This window comes from Rhipicephalus microplus, chromosome 1 (assembly GCF_043290135.1).
Source record: "Rhipicephalus microplus isolate Deutch F79 chromosome 1, USDA_Rmic, whole genome shotgun sequence".
Classification (NCBI taxonomy): domain Eukaryota; kingdom Metazoa; phylum Arthropoda; class Arachnida; order Ixodida; family Ixodidae; genus Rhipicephalus; species Rhipicephalus microplus.
Genome location: NC_134700.1, coordinates 98520068 through 98532821, shown reverse-complemented (window position 1 = coordinate 98532821; position 12754 = coordinate 98520068).

Sequence of the window (12754 nt, the reverse complement as noted above, 5' to 3'; positions counted from 1 at the left end):
GCCGCATTGCGTTCGCAAGTACTTGTCTATCTGAGGCAAATCGAAGACAATGGCACAGCAGGTGTTCGATATTTTCGTCGGTACCGCAAACATCACACGCCGCACTGTCAGTAATTCCGATTAACGTGGTATAAGCTTTCGTGAAAGCAACTCCCAGCCAAAGGCGATAGAGAAGCGAAGCTGCACGTCGATGTAGGCTGGGTGGAGGCCGGAGTTTTAGTGAAAGGTCGAGCTCGTGCAGTCTTGTACGTCGTATGCTTGGCGTGTTCCACTCAGTCAGTGTGAGACTGACTGAGTGGAACACGCGGACTGAGTGAGTCAGTGTGAGACTGTGAGACCACTCAGTCAGTGTGAGTTGACGAATCTGCCTCGCCGCATCCGCTCTTGAAAGCGGAATCGGAACGCTGTTCGCTTGTTTATGTGATGTGCGAGCAGCATGATCTGCAGAATCATTGCCGCCTATACCACAATGCTCAGGTAACCACTGAAAGACGATGTCGTGGCCTTTTTGTATTAAAAGGTGGTGAAGTTTCATGGTTTAGTAGGTCAACTGGTCATGGCATCCGCGTCGGAGAACTGATATCAGGCACTGTAACGCTGGTTTTGGGTCAGCAAACACAGCCCATTTACCTGGTCTTTCTTCTGAATTGATGCGTTCCAGTGCATTGCGCAGAGCCTCGAGTTTTGCCGCCGTGAAACCACCGCAAACGACATCATTTAACAAGATAGTGTTATTGTTGCGAGTACGAAACTGCGATATCATGTGAAATATTGTGAAAGCACAGAAAACGGTGTGAACTAGCCAGATACTGCGTCTTGTACCATTAGAAGTGCGAAACTGCTATATTGGGCAATTCTCGTGAAAGCGCATGCAAGCATCGTGAAACCTCAAAGAACGATGTCATTAAGCGAGATACAGCGTTCTGCACTGTACTAAGTTGGTGAAAAACTGTGTGAAAAACAGAGCAATAAAACTGCTGATAAATGTCACACATGCAGTGCTTCTCGCACAAAAAACTGCGCAGCGATCACCACGTAGACTCCATAACTACACACAAAATGACAAACTACGATGGCATAATTCAGGTGTAATAGCAGCCTTTCTACTTACCCAAAGTGTGTGAAACACTGAATTTCACATCCTCCACAAGAGCATTATTTATCTACTGCTGTGACTACACGTTGGACCACGTTGGTTTCCTGGACTGCCTGACTAGCCCTTTTATGGCTTCCTGCTCCTCTTCATCGCATGGCACAGAATTTGTAACTGGTAGAGGGACCACGCACGACATAAATGCATACCGTGTTATGATGTCACTGTGCGTGCTTCGAAGTAGTGGAGCTGACCAGCTGTCAAATAAGACAGTAAATCATGGCTTCGAACCCGCATGGCCTGATTGGCTCGGTACACGCTCGCAAAAACGTAGAAAATAAGACCAGCCACTGAAAATTCCAATAAGTGACGACTTTGCTCGATGTAGCTGTGCACTAAGAATTCTTTTCCAGCATTTTTGCGAAGTTTTCGGATTTCACTTCAGTATTAAAGAGATGAACAGCACAGTGTGCAGCTCCCTGAGTAGTAGAGAAATATACACCTGCACGTACGCACACACTGTTACGCTGCGCTTCAGCAACACGTAGCTTGATCTGCGAATGCGTGCAGTCGGTGTGCGTGCCGTCCCGCTGGTCTCTGTCTAGCTTCTCAAGGCGTGTTGTTTGCTTTCTGCGCTTCTGCAGCAGCTTTATTTGTCAGCGACTCGAAGCAGTCAGCTGCGTATCAACACTGTTGCTGCATGTGGAAGATGTACTACAGTGATAACCGTCACATGCTAACACAAAGCGAAAGGTACAGGACATAACTGCGTCAAAACTTACTCGCGATGCTAGCAAGGTCAGTGTTTTTTACTGTAATAGACACTTTAACCACAGTCTCTGGAGGCCATTCATTTATTGAGTCTTTGCTGAAACGTTCGCTATCGGCACTACTAAATGTCATGCCACATTACTTTCTCTGACAGCTCAAAGACGGCGTAACCCTACCGCCCTGAATAACTCCTCCAACAGAGAGCACAGTGCCAGCGACGCAGATGGTGCGACGTGGCTTTCGTCCGAACCTGGCACACGGTGATAAGTCTGCGACGCAGTGCGGCCTCGCGGTATTCATAAGCGCCGACTCGTTTTCATTCAAACATCTAAATGCGTCTTTCCAGCGCGAGAAAGTGTGGTCTGCAGCGAAACTAGGGCCTGACGAGCTTCGCTGCCTGCCTTCCCCATGGCTGACTGAGACGGTGTTGCGACGCGCACCTCCGACGACGTTACGAAGGGCGCCTCGAAATCTCACCGCTGCAACCACTGTTTCAAAAGACGGCAACGCCAACACGGTCCCGAAGGCGCCACTGCTTCGAATTCCACCGGGAAGGTCACCAGCCGTTTGGTAGCGTAGGTTTCTCACCTCGCGACTGCTTCTGCGCAGAGCTGATAGACGAGCGGACGAGACGATGGTGAGTTAAACAAGGTTTATGTACAGCATATATACAGAGGCGCTACAAATTCGGCACTGGGGCCGACAGAGACGCGAAGAGCCAAGCTCTTCTCTCTAACACATAGCTCTACTCTCAAATGGGTCTGCTGTCAAAGGGGTCTTCCTCGACGCGCCGCAGGGCTTCTTTTATATGCCCCGGGTCCAACCCAAATGTCCAACCCGAAGCGCCGCTGGTCGCGAGGTCAGAATCCTCCAATGAGGTCGCCGCTGGGCCGCGTCCTTCTTTCTCATCGAATCTGGAGAGGCTGCGCTGCAGGTGGCTGCACCCAAGGACGAGTGACGTCGCCAAGCATTTCGTCACCCCCCCAGACAGGAAGATGCTGGTTGTTTACTCGACGGGCTCGCTGGCTGCGCTGACTCACTGCACGTGCGCGCCAGAAAGGCGCCGCACGTGTTTACGCCGTTGAGTTGTTCGCGTCAGGCGGGCTGGCCTTGACACAGATTGCCTTTTTCAGAGGCACGGACGTTCGCTGTGGACTCGCAGGCATAACAGCACCCCCGCCGCCAGACAATGCGCCGAAAAGACGAGCTGCTTCCACGTGACTCGGATGTCAGGCGCGCTTGTTCGCCAGGTCCCACCAGGTTCGTCTTCAGGGCCATGGGGAGAATGCAGCTCCAGACTCTGTTCCGGGAACACATCCCATTCTTGAGGACGGATCCCAGCTCCACTGGCTTGTCGCCACAACTTGCCGGCCAGCTTCGCTCGTCTCTGACGATCCTTGGTTTCAGCACTTGTCGATGGTTCTGCAACTTGTCAAGAACGGATCGACAACAGACAACACACGACACAAGCAAGTGCCCTCGGTCACCCGACAGAACACCAGACAAAGTATAGTACAACATATACCTAGCTACGCGTCCATCGGAATTTCTTTCCCTCTACATCAAGAAGCACATGTGGGACACAAGACTCTTAAAATGAGAACTCGAATTTTCACACGTACAAAAACGCAACGATTAGAATAGAACATAAAGTTCGCTCCTTGAGCTCACTCTGGACGAGAACGCTCTGCTCAGGTCGTCATGAGGTCAAAATTTTGCCCCGAATCGCCAGCGAGAAACCGAAAGGTGGAGAAGGTACTAACTAAACGCACGGCTCAATGCGTCTGCATTAGCGTTTAGCTTTCCTTTTTTGTAGCGAACGTCAAAGTTGTGCTGTTGGAGTATCATGCTCCACCTTAGTAACCGGCCACTTTTAGGCGACATGTTATTTAACCAGGTTAGAGGACAGTGGTCCATTTCAACCACTAACCTCGAACCGGAGACATAACAAGCTAGCTTTTGAACGGCCCACACGAGGCAAGCGCATTCCTTTTCAGAGGTACTGTACGCCTCTTCGCTGCCGCTGAGTTTTCGACTTAAATATAAAACTGGCCTTTCGTTACCAGCACTGTCTTCCTGACACAATACAGCTCCCATGCCGTGATCACTCGCGTTCGCATTGAATCACAAATCCTTTAGAGAAATCGGGTGCCATTAGAACAGGCTTTTCGCTTAGGGCCTGTTTTAGCTGGCAAAACGCATTCTCCTTTTTTGAGTCCCATACTACTTTAACCAGCTCGGATTTTCGAAGTGCGTCAGTTAGAGGGCTGGCAATGCTAGAGTAATTTTGCACGTAATGCTGATAGTATCCAGCCAGGCCCAAGAATGCCCTTATCTCAGATTTCGTGGTTAGTCGTGGATAGTTCACGTCAGCGGCTACCTTAATTTCTGAAGGTCTACGCCGGCCACACCCCACAACGTGCCCCAGGTAAGACACCTCGCCACACCCTAGGTGACATTTAGTAGGTTTCACGGTAAGGCCAGCCTCTCTCAACCTGTTCAGCACGACGCGTAATTGCTCGACATGTTCTTCCCAGTTGTTGGAGAAAATGGCGACATCGTCAAGATACGGCAGAGCGAACTCGGATAGGCCTTTAAGAACGCGGTCCATTAATCCTGAAAAACAAAAGGGTGCATTTTTCAATCCAAAACTCAGCTTAAGTGGACGATACGTTCCAAATGGAGAAACAAATGTGGCATAGCGGCGAGCACGCTCTGTAAGGGGGACTTGCCAATACCCTCGCACGAGGTCTAACGTGTAAATATAGCTGGACTGTGACACAGTTTCCACCCTCTCCTCTAGGTTTGGTATCGGGTAAGTTTGGTCCCGAGTTATTGCGTTAAGACGCCGGTAATCGATGCATGGACTCGGATCTTTTCCTGGCACCTGAACCAATATTAGAGGGGATGTATAGTCACTCTCGCCCGGTACTATGGCTCCCAACTCCAGCATTTTATCGATCTACTCTTTCATGATCTGCTTTTGCACGGGGGAGCAACGATACGGCTTGCTACGGATTGGCTCCTCACAAGTTAGCTCGATATCGTGCTCGATCACCGTCGTGTTTCCGGGACGGTCCGAAAACACGTCTTGAAACTCGAAAACAATCCTTCTCGGGTCCTCCTTTTGGACTTCACTTAACCTAGGCTCTAGGTTCAACTGCTCCAAGATTACCTGCGATCCCCTTTCGATTACCTCACTAGAACTAAAACTTTCTTCTCCCTCTTCCTCTGAAGCATTCAACAGCAGATTTACGACCGCTTGACGTTGAACGTATGGTTTCATTAAGTTACTGTGGTAAAGTTTGTTCGGCCGCCTTCCTAATTTCACTTCATATTAGGTATCAGAAAGCTTCGATATTACTTTGGCGGGCCCTTCCCAATGAATCTCAAGCTTGTTCTTTTTGGACGGCCGCAGCAGCATTACTTGACTACCAACTTCAAATGTGCGCTTCTTCGCCGATTTTCGTAGTACTCCTTCGACAACACTTGTGCAGCCTTCATGTGGCTTTCCACAAGAACTTTCGTTTTTCCAAGCCTGTGAAGGAGGTCTAAAACATACGCAACTACATTAGGGTCCTCATCGAATCCCTCCCAGGACTCGCGTAGCATTCGCAATGGTGTTCTCAAACTCCTGCCATACACAAGCTCTGCAGGGCTAAAACCAGTGCTCTCATGAGGAGCTGATCTCAAAGCGAACATAGCGGGAGGAATACACGCTTCCTAGTCGCATTTGTGCTCGTAGCAGAGAGCTCTCAGTATCCGTTTCAGAACGGAATGCATACGCTCTACCGGATTAGATTGCGGGTGATGGATCGAGCTGTGCACTACTTTTATTCCACATTTATCCATAAAGGTAGAGGTAAGGCAGCTGGTGAAGACACTACCATTGTCACATTGGATTTCAGAAGGAAATCCGACGCGTGCAAATATGGATATCACTGCACCCACGACATGAGGAGAATTGAGCTCCTTAAGGGGTATCGCTTCCTGAAATTTGGTGGCTACAGAGAGAGCCGCCAGGATGTACCGACAACCTTGCTTTGACTCTGGCAATGGCCCGACTATATCAATTACTAGGCGCCGAAAAGGTTCTGTGATAATCGGCACAAGCATCATGGGTGCCTTCCACTTGTCCGTGGATTTCCCCGCTCTCTGACAAGTGTCGCATGAGCGCACAAAGTCTTCAATATACTTCCAGCATTTCGGCCAATAAAACTTAAGGGAAACTCTAGCCTTGGTTTTTTTTATGCCGAGATGCCCTGCCCATGCGTTTTCATGCGCCAGTTCCAATAGTTGGCGATGATATTTTTGTGGCACCAAGAACTGCTCATACTTGCGACCTTGCGCATTTGTGTAGCTCCAATAAAAAAGCCCTGCTTTCTCCAAAAAAGAAACATTCTTTTTCTTTTTTCCCAAGTTTACGCTTTCCAGTAGCGCTTTAATCGAGAAGTCCTCACGCTGCTCTCGAATGAGCGTTTCTCGATCAACCCTCGACAGCTTACTCTAACTTTCCGCTACAGGCGAGAGCGTTGCAGCCCTCTCGCTCTGATTCAATGGCGCCATGGCGTCTCCCCTTTCTACGGAAACCGCGCCGGTCGCTTCGGCGACGGGCCGCTCGCGTGACTGCTCACATGACTCACGCGGAAAATTTCCTCTCTGAAGTTCTGGTGACCCGCCGACAAGGTCACTTGAGAGTTCGCCGCATTGAACAAGATCAAGCTCCTGCGAAAGCTTCCGCGCTTGCGATCGCGTGAGGGCCATGTACGCTAAGTTGGGAAAGAACGATTTACCCTGTTCGTTGAGAAGCTGCTCTGAGTTGTTAGAGAAAAGATAAGGAAAACGATCGGGAAGCGTGGCAGACACAGCCGCTTCGGTGCGAAGCTTACCGAACGGGCCTTCAATGACAACCGTAGCGATCGGTAAGCAAGCACTCTGCTCCTCGGTGACTTGCCTGATCCACGCGCATTCTCCCGTAAAGTCATCCGGAGACACCAATGAAGGATGGACGACGTCCATGATTGCCGGTGAGTCTCTAAGCGCTCGGCACGTTTTCCCATTCAAACTAATTTCTTGGATATATGGCTCTAACAACCGCATGTTCTTTTCCGATTCTCGAATGGTTGCGAAAGCAAACTTTTGCTTACAGTTTATCGCGATGTGCCCTTCCTTTTTGCAGTTGTAGCAGATTAGTGGCTTCCGTGATTCAAACGCCCGTGTGGTATCAGTGCGTTGTTTAGGAACCTCACTCGATTTTTCCGCTTCTGTTTGCCCTTCCCCTACACTGTCCTTCGAAAGAGACGGGTCCTTCTTGAAATTACGGTGCGGAGCGGGTTTCCGTTGATCAGGTTTCTTTGAAAAGCCCTCTTTTCTTTCATCCTTTTCAATGCGCACTGCCCTGCTATGCAACTTTCGGCGAGTATAATACTCCTCAGCTAACTCTGTTGCCTTGTTTAGCTGTACTTCACCAAGTTTGTCCTGCAGCCAAAGTTTGACATCCTCCTCGATGCAGCGGTAGAATTGCTCCAATGCAACGCATTCCACAACTTTATGGCGGTCGTCATAAACACATTCGCCCTTGAGCCATTCAATTAAATCGGCTTTAAGACGAAACGCAAAGTCAACGTGTGACTCTTTCCCCTTTTTAGCATACCGGAACCTTTGCCTGAAAGCCTCGGGTGACAACTTATAACGTCTCAAGAGCACTTCCTTAACCTCGCCATAGCTCTCAAACGCTTCCCTCGACAAGCAAGTTATCGCATCGGACACTTCGCCGGGAAGAAGAGCTAACAGGTTCTGCGCCCAAAGAGACTGCTCAAAGCGTTTCGCTCACACACGTGTTCAAACTTGACGAGATACTTCGCCATGTCTTCGCCTACTACGAACGGTGGCAGTTGGTCCCGAATTCTAAAACCACTGACCTGAACTGCTGGAGAAGCTACGCTAGGCGCCTGCGAGCACTGTAGGATTGCCAATTCCATTCGTTTCAACTCGAGGCGCTCCTGTTTCTCGGCCTCCTCGCGCTCGCGACGCTCGCGCCTTTCAGCTTCTTCACGACCTTCTCGCCTTTCGGCTTCTTCACGTTCGCGAGCTTCTCGCCTTTCAGCTTCTTCACGAGCTTCTCGCCTTTCAGCTTCTTCGCGAGCTTCTCGCCTTTCAGCTTCTTCACGTTCGCGAGCTTCTCGCCTTTCAGCCTCCTCGCGGCGTGCTTTGATATCCACCCAGGCCTCATCGACTTCCTCAGCCGACACTCCCTCATCCTTCATGATCTCAAGGATCGCTTGTTTTCGTTTCGGACGGCCCAAAGTAATGCCGAGTTCCTCACAAATTTCGATGAGTTCCTTCACTTTAAGGTTCTCCATCGTTCACACTAGCCTCTTGCTGTTTGCCCCTCTTAACAATTTACTTGCCGTACCCACTATAAGTCAACTAGCAAGACGCGCAAGCAATTTTTCACAATCCCGTGTTTACCCCCTCCGCATTAACTTTGGTTTCAAAGCACTTCGACTTTGCTTGAAACGATCAAAGCTCGGGGAAAACATCAGGAACTGAGGGGAAAACATCAGGCACTCACCGCATCGATGTCGCTGACGCCGGCCGATCCCGCAGCTGCCAACCACTGTTGCGACGCGCACCTCCGACGACGTTACGAAGGGCGCCTCGAAATCTCACCGCTGCAACCACTGTTTCGAAAGACGGCGACGCCAACACGGTCCCGAAGGCGCCACTGCTTCGAATTCCACCGAGAAGGTCACCAGCCGTTTGGTAGCGTAGGTTTCTCAGCTCGCGACTACTTCTGCACAGAGCTGATAGACGAGTGGACGAGACGATGGTGAGTTAAACAAGGTTTATGTACAGCATATATACAAAGGCGTTACAAATTCGGCACTGGGGCCGACAGAGACGCGAAGAGCCAAGCTCTTCTCTCTAACACATAGCTCTACTCTCAAATGAGTCTGCTGTCAAAGGGGTCTCTCTCGACGCGCCGCAGGGCTTCTTTTATATGCCCCGGGTCCAACCCAAATGTCCAACCCGAAGCGCCGCTGGTCGCGAGGTCAGAATCCTCCAATGAGGTCGCCGCTGGGCCGCGTCCTTCTTTCTCATCGAATCTGGAGAGGCTGCGCTGCAGGTGGCTGCACCCAAGGACGAGTGACGTCGCCAAGCATTTCGTCACCCCCCCAGACAGGAAGACGCCGGTTGTTTGCTCGAGGGGCTCGCTGGCTGCGCTGACTCACTGCACGTGCGCGCCAGAAAGGCGCCGCGCGTGTTTACGCCGTTGAGTTGTTCGCGTCAGGCGGGCTGGCCTTGACACAGATTGCCTTTTTCAGAGGCACGAACGTTCACTGTGGACTCGCAGGCATAACAACGGGCACCTCAGCAACCTCTCGTCCGCCGTTTTGAACTAACGTCACACCATTTATAGTAACGGTAATGATGAAGGTGTGTTTGTGGTGCACCGAGCCTTTGGCATCGCGCGCTGAAAGGTCATACGTTCGATTCCCGCTGGTGGATTTTTTAAACACGATAGTTTTTCTCGGTGACCTTCTACGGAAAAATTTTGGCCTGTTTGTCTATCTGTCTCTACATTTGTGTGTATGTCCGCCCTAACCATACCTCAAACGGCATCAAATGGCCAACGCCATCCGCAGCGCCCACCAATATTTCTCAAGGTTTAGGCGTTCATAGTTGTGCGATTGTCAATTAAAAATGAATTATTGCGCATATCTGAGGTGCCACAATTACGCTTCGTTGTTTTCTATGTCTGCCTTTATACTAGAAGCGGCACACACTAGTAACTCTAAGGAATGTAGCGTTTAATCGCGCAGCACTGACAGTGCAACGTGATGCTCACAAAAAAAAAAACTCCCAAGCGTTTCCCCGAGGGCGAACATGGTTAAGTGCGAATGCACGGGGTGGTGCTATGAGGGGGAGTAAAGTTAAAATCCGTTGGCATTCGCCAGTGAGTTAACGTAAACTCCCCCGTGTGATCACATTGCGATTCCCAGGAACAATTAGATCCTCTCGGGAAATTTTGGTGAGTTTACGCTCATATGTGAGAGTAAATTTGCACTATAATGATGTTTATATCCGTGGCCCATTTCGCCCGCTTGCACTCGGCATCACGTGTTCTTCGCCGCGCTGCCTTGTCTTCAACCGGCGCGACATCTTCAACGACGCGTGCAATGCTCGTATTCGATTGCGTTGTACTCGTTGTTCGAAGTATCCAATTCGAGGTTGATGCCTGCGATGGATCTATACCTATGATGACTTGCCGATCTCGACCAAATCGTTGCTGCGCGGGCGCGTGCAGCCACGGAGCGGATGGCGGAGCGCGCGCAATCACGTGGTGTGTGACGTCGCTTCGCCGTTCCTACAGACGCTCCTCTCCACTCCTCGCGCCGTTGCTAGGGGAGAGGAGGAGGCGCACCGCAGATGGCGGATTCAGGGTCGCTTATAAAGTGCATTCGCATTTAAAAGGTATTTCCGACGCTTTGCTACAATGTCATGGTGGTGGCACCTACCCGTCGCTTTGCGTTCTACACCTTGTCACCTCCGAGACTGGCGCGCATCTTTCTCCGCGGGCTGCGCGCCTTCGTTTTTGAAGATAATTGCCAGATAGCACTTGTGTCTAACGTACCTAGATGCGCTCCTTCACCTCCGCCACACGCTCAAGAAACTCTAACGCAGCGCCTGCAGAATACCATTCACCCAGTTTCTTGCGCAGAACTTCAAATAAACGTTTTGTTCACTCTCTCCAGACGCAAGACTATCGTCTTTCGATGACATTTACAGTGTAACATTTAGAATCGGGCCAATTTTTTTCTTAGTTTTTTTCTGGTTCGTCAATGTCAATCTTACTACCTCATATCTGCGGCAGAAATTCGTTACTGAAGTCCTGGTAGACACCAACATGAAACACTTTTGTTTAAACAAAAATGAGGGTGGCGATATCACCCTGAAATTATCACATCACTGTGACGCCAGGGGCACGATTGTCAGTGGCTGCACCTAGTGGCCATCACTTCAGCGGAGCACGTTGAATTACTTAAAAACTTGGCGAGTCGCGACATCATCGCGCTCTTTGCCACACTGACGCAACAAATCTGCCAACATATTCTTAGAGTAGAAAGAAAGTGGACGAAATGTACTGTAACGTGTTAACAGTAACAAGAGAAAAGCCTGAACTTGCATATGAACTTGTTCAGATGTTTCAAAGTTATGCAGAGGTTGTTTCGCTTTAGTGTCGCTGAAATGTCCAAAATATCGATGCTTCAAGAAAGGTTTCTGAAGTTTTATAATCAGATTGCACATCGATGAAGCATCCCAATGCACCTAATTATATCTTGGCATACTAGGCCTGTAGCATTGACTGGTACAAAAAACTTACCACTTGTAATTGCAACAGCACAAACGCGGTTAAGCGAAACAGTTATTCAAAACAATCTCTTTATAATCAACCTGAATAATTTGTTAAAAGTATGAAGTCCACACTAAGCCTGCGTCCATCTGACAAAACCTGGATGGTATCAGGCTAAAAACTGAGGCAGTTTTTCTTCATTTCGGGTACTCCAGAGCTCTACAAAAGGCTCTGCTCATACATATTAATCAGGCAGTACGCAAGTCAGCAATCTTCCCACGATTCATGTTAAGCTGCCATAACAATCATTCAGATACGCTTTGTACAGTTCCTTATAAAACATGCATTTTTCAAAAATTGCCACCTCACCCAAACAGCCGTATTGCGAAAACCAGCGCCACTGAGTACCAGCGTCCAGCGCCCTGCCTGATTATGGGCCCAGTAAGGCGCTGGTACTGGGACGCTGGAGCGGCGGCGTCCCCGTACTGTGCGAAAAATGGCTTTCAAAGGATAAAATGGTGGTGCCCATTCGCCTATAATAAATAAATATATAAGTAAAATAACGCGCATTCATATTGAAAATAAAGAAATTTAAAAATCATTAAAAATAAGAACACTGCTTCGACGGGACTTAAACTTGGTATACATTTTGATCTCTAACTGAGTACGCTACGCACTCAGCCACGCCAGAACGTGCTTGTAGTGTTGTAAAACGACTAGTTATCCGAAGAACACGCCGCTCAACTTCATGTTTACAAGTTGCACAGTCAAGACTGACACAATATTCCTTTCCAAATAACAGTTACGTCTTAATTAGACAGTGACGAACTGCTTCCGGGAACCGAATGACGAGCAGATATTAGCAAGAGCGCAATATTTTGAAGCATATACATCTTAACTCTCAAAAAACTCAAATTGACTGGAGGAGCAGCCACAGATTGTCAGCTGTTGCTGCCGATAGTTTTTTTTTTTAGGGGCGAAGCTCCTTAGGGCGTGGGCTGTGCGTCCCCTGTATGTAGCCACCTCTAGTTTAGTTCTTGCAGTGTTCACTAGATGGCGGTACCGTCCCCTGTATGTAGCCACCTCTAGTTTAGTTTTTGCAGTGTTCACTAGATGGCGGTACCGTCTCCTGTATGTAGCCACCTCTCGTTTAGTTCTTGTAGTGTTTACTAGATGGTGGTACTTGTAGCTGATGATGAAATGATGCAAGATGTTATAAACTAGAAAGCGGTACTTGTAGTTGATGAAAGACTCGAGATCTTATAAAATAGGAATGATGTCACATATGGCGCGTGTCATTGGTTGAAGGCAATCGTTCGATTTAGTGCGGCGACGTACGCTAGGGGGAGCGATGTAATAAAATCGAGTGGGAAAAATGTACAGAGGATTCATGGTTTACCAGGTTTACCTCCGGAGCTTCGCCCACTCATCATCATTCACTTCGTGGATATGGCGGCACTTTTTTCCTTTGCTAGTAGTTTCTAGGACTTGCTACTGGTCAACAAGTACAGATAATTTACATGACTTGTTTG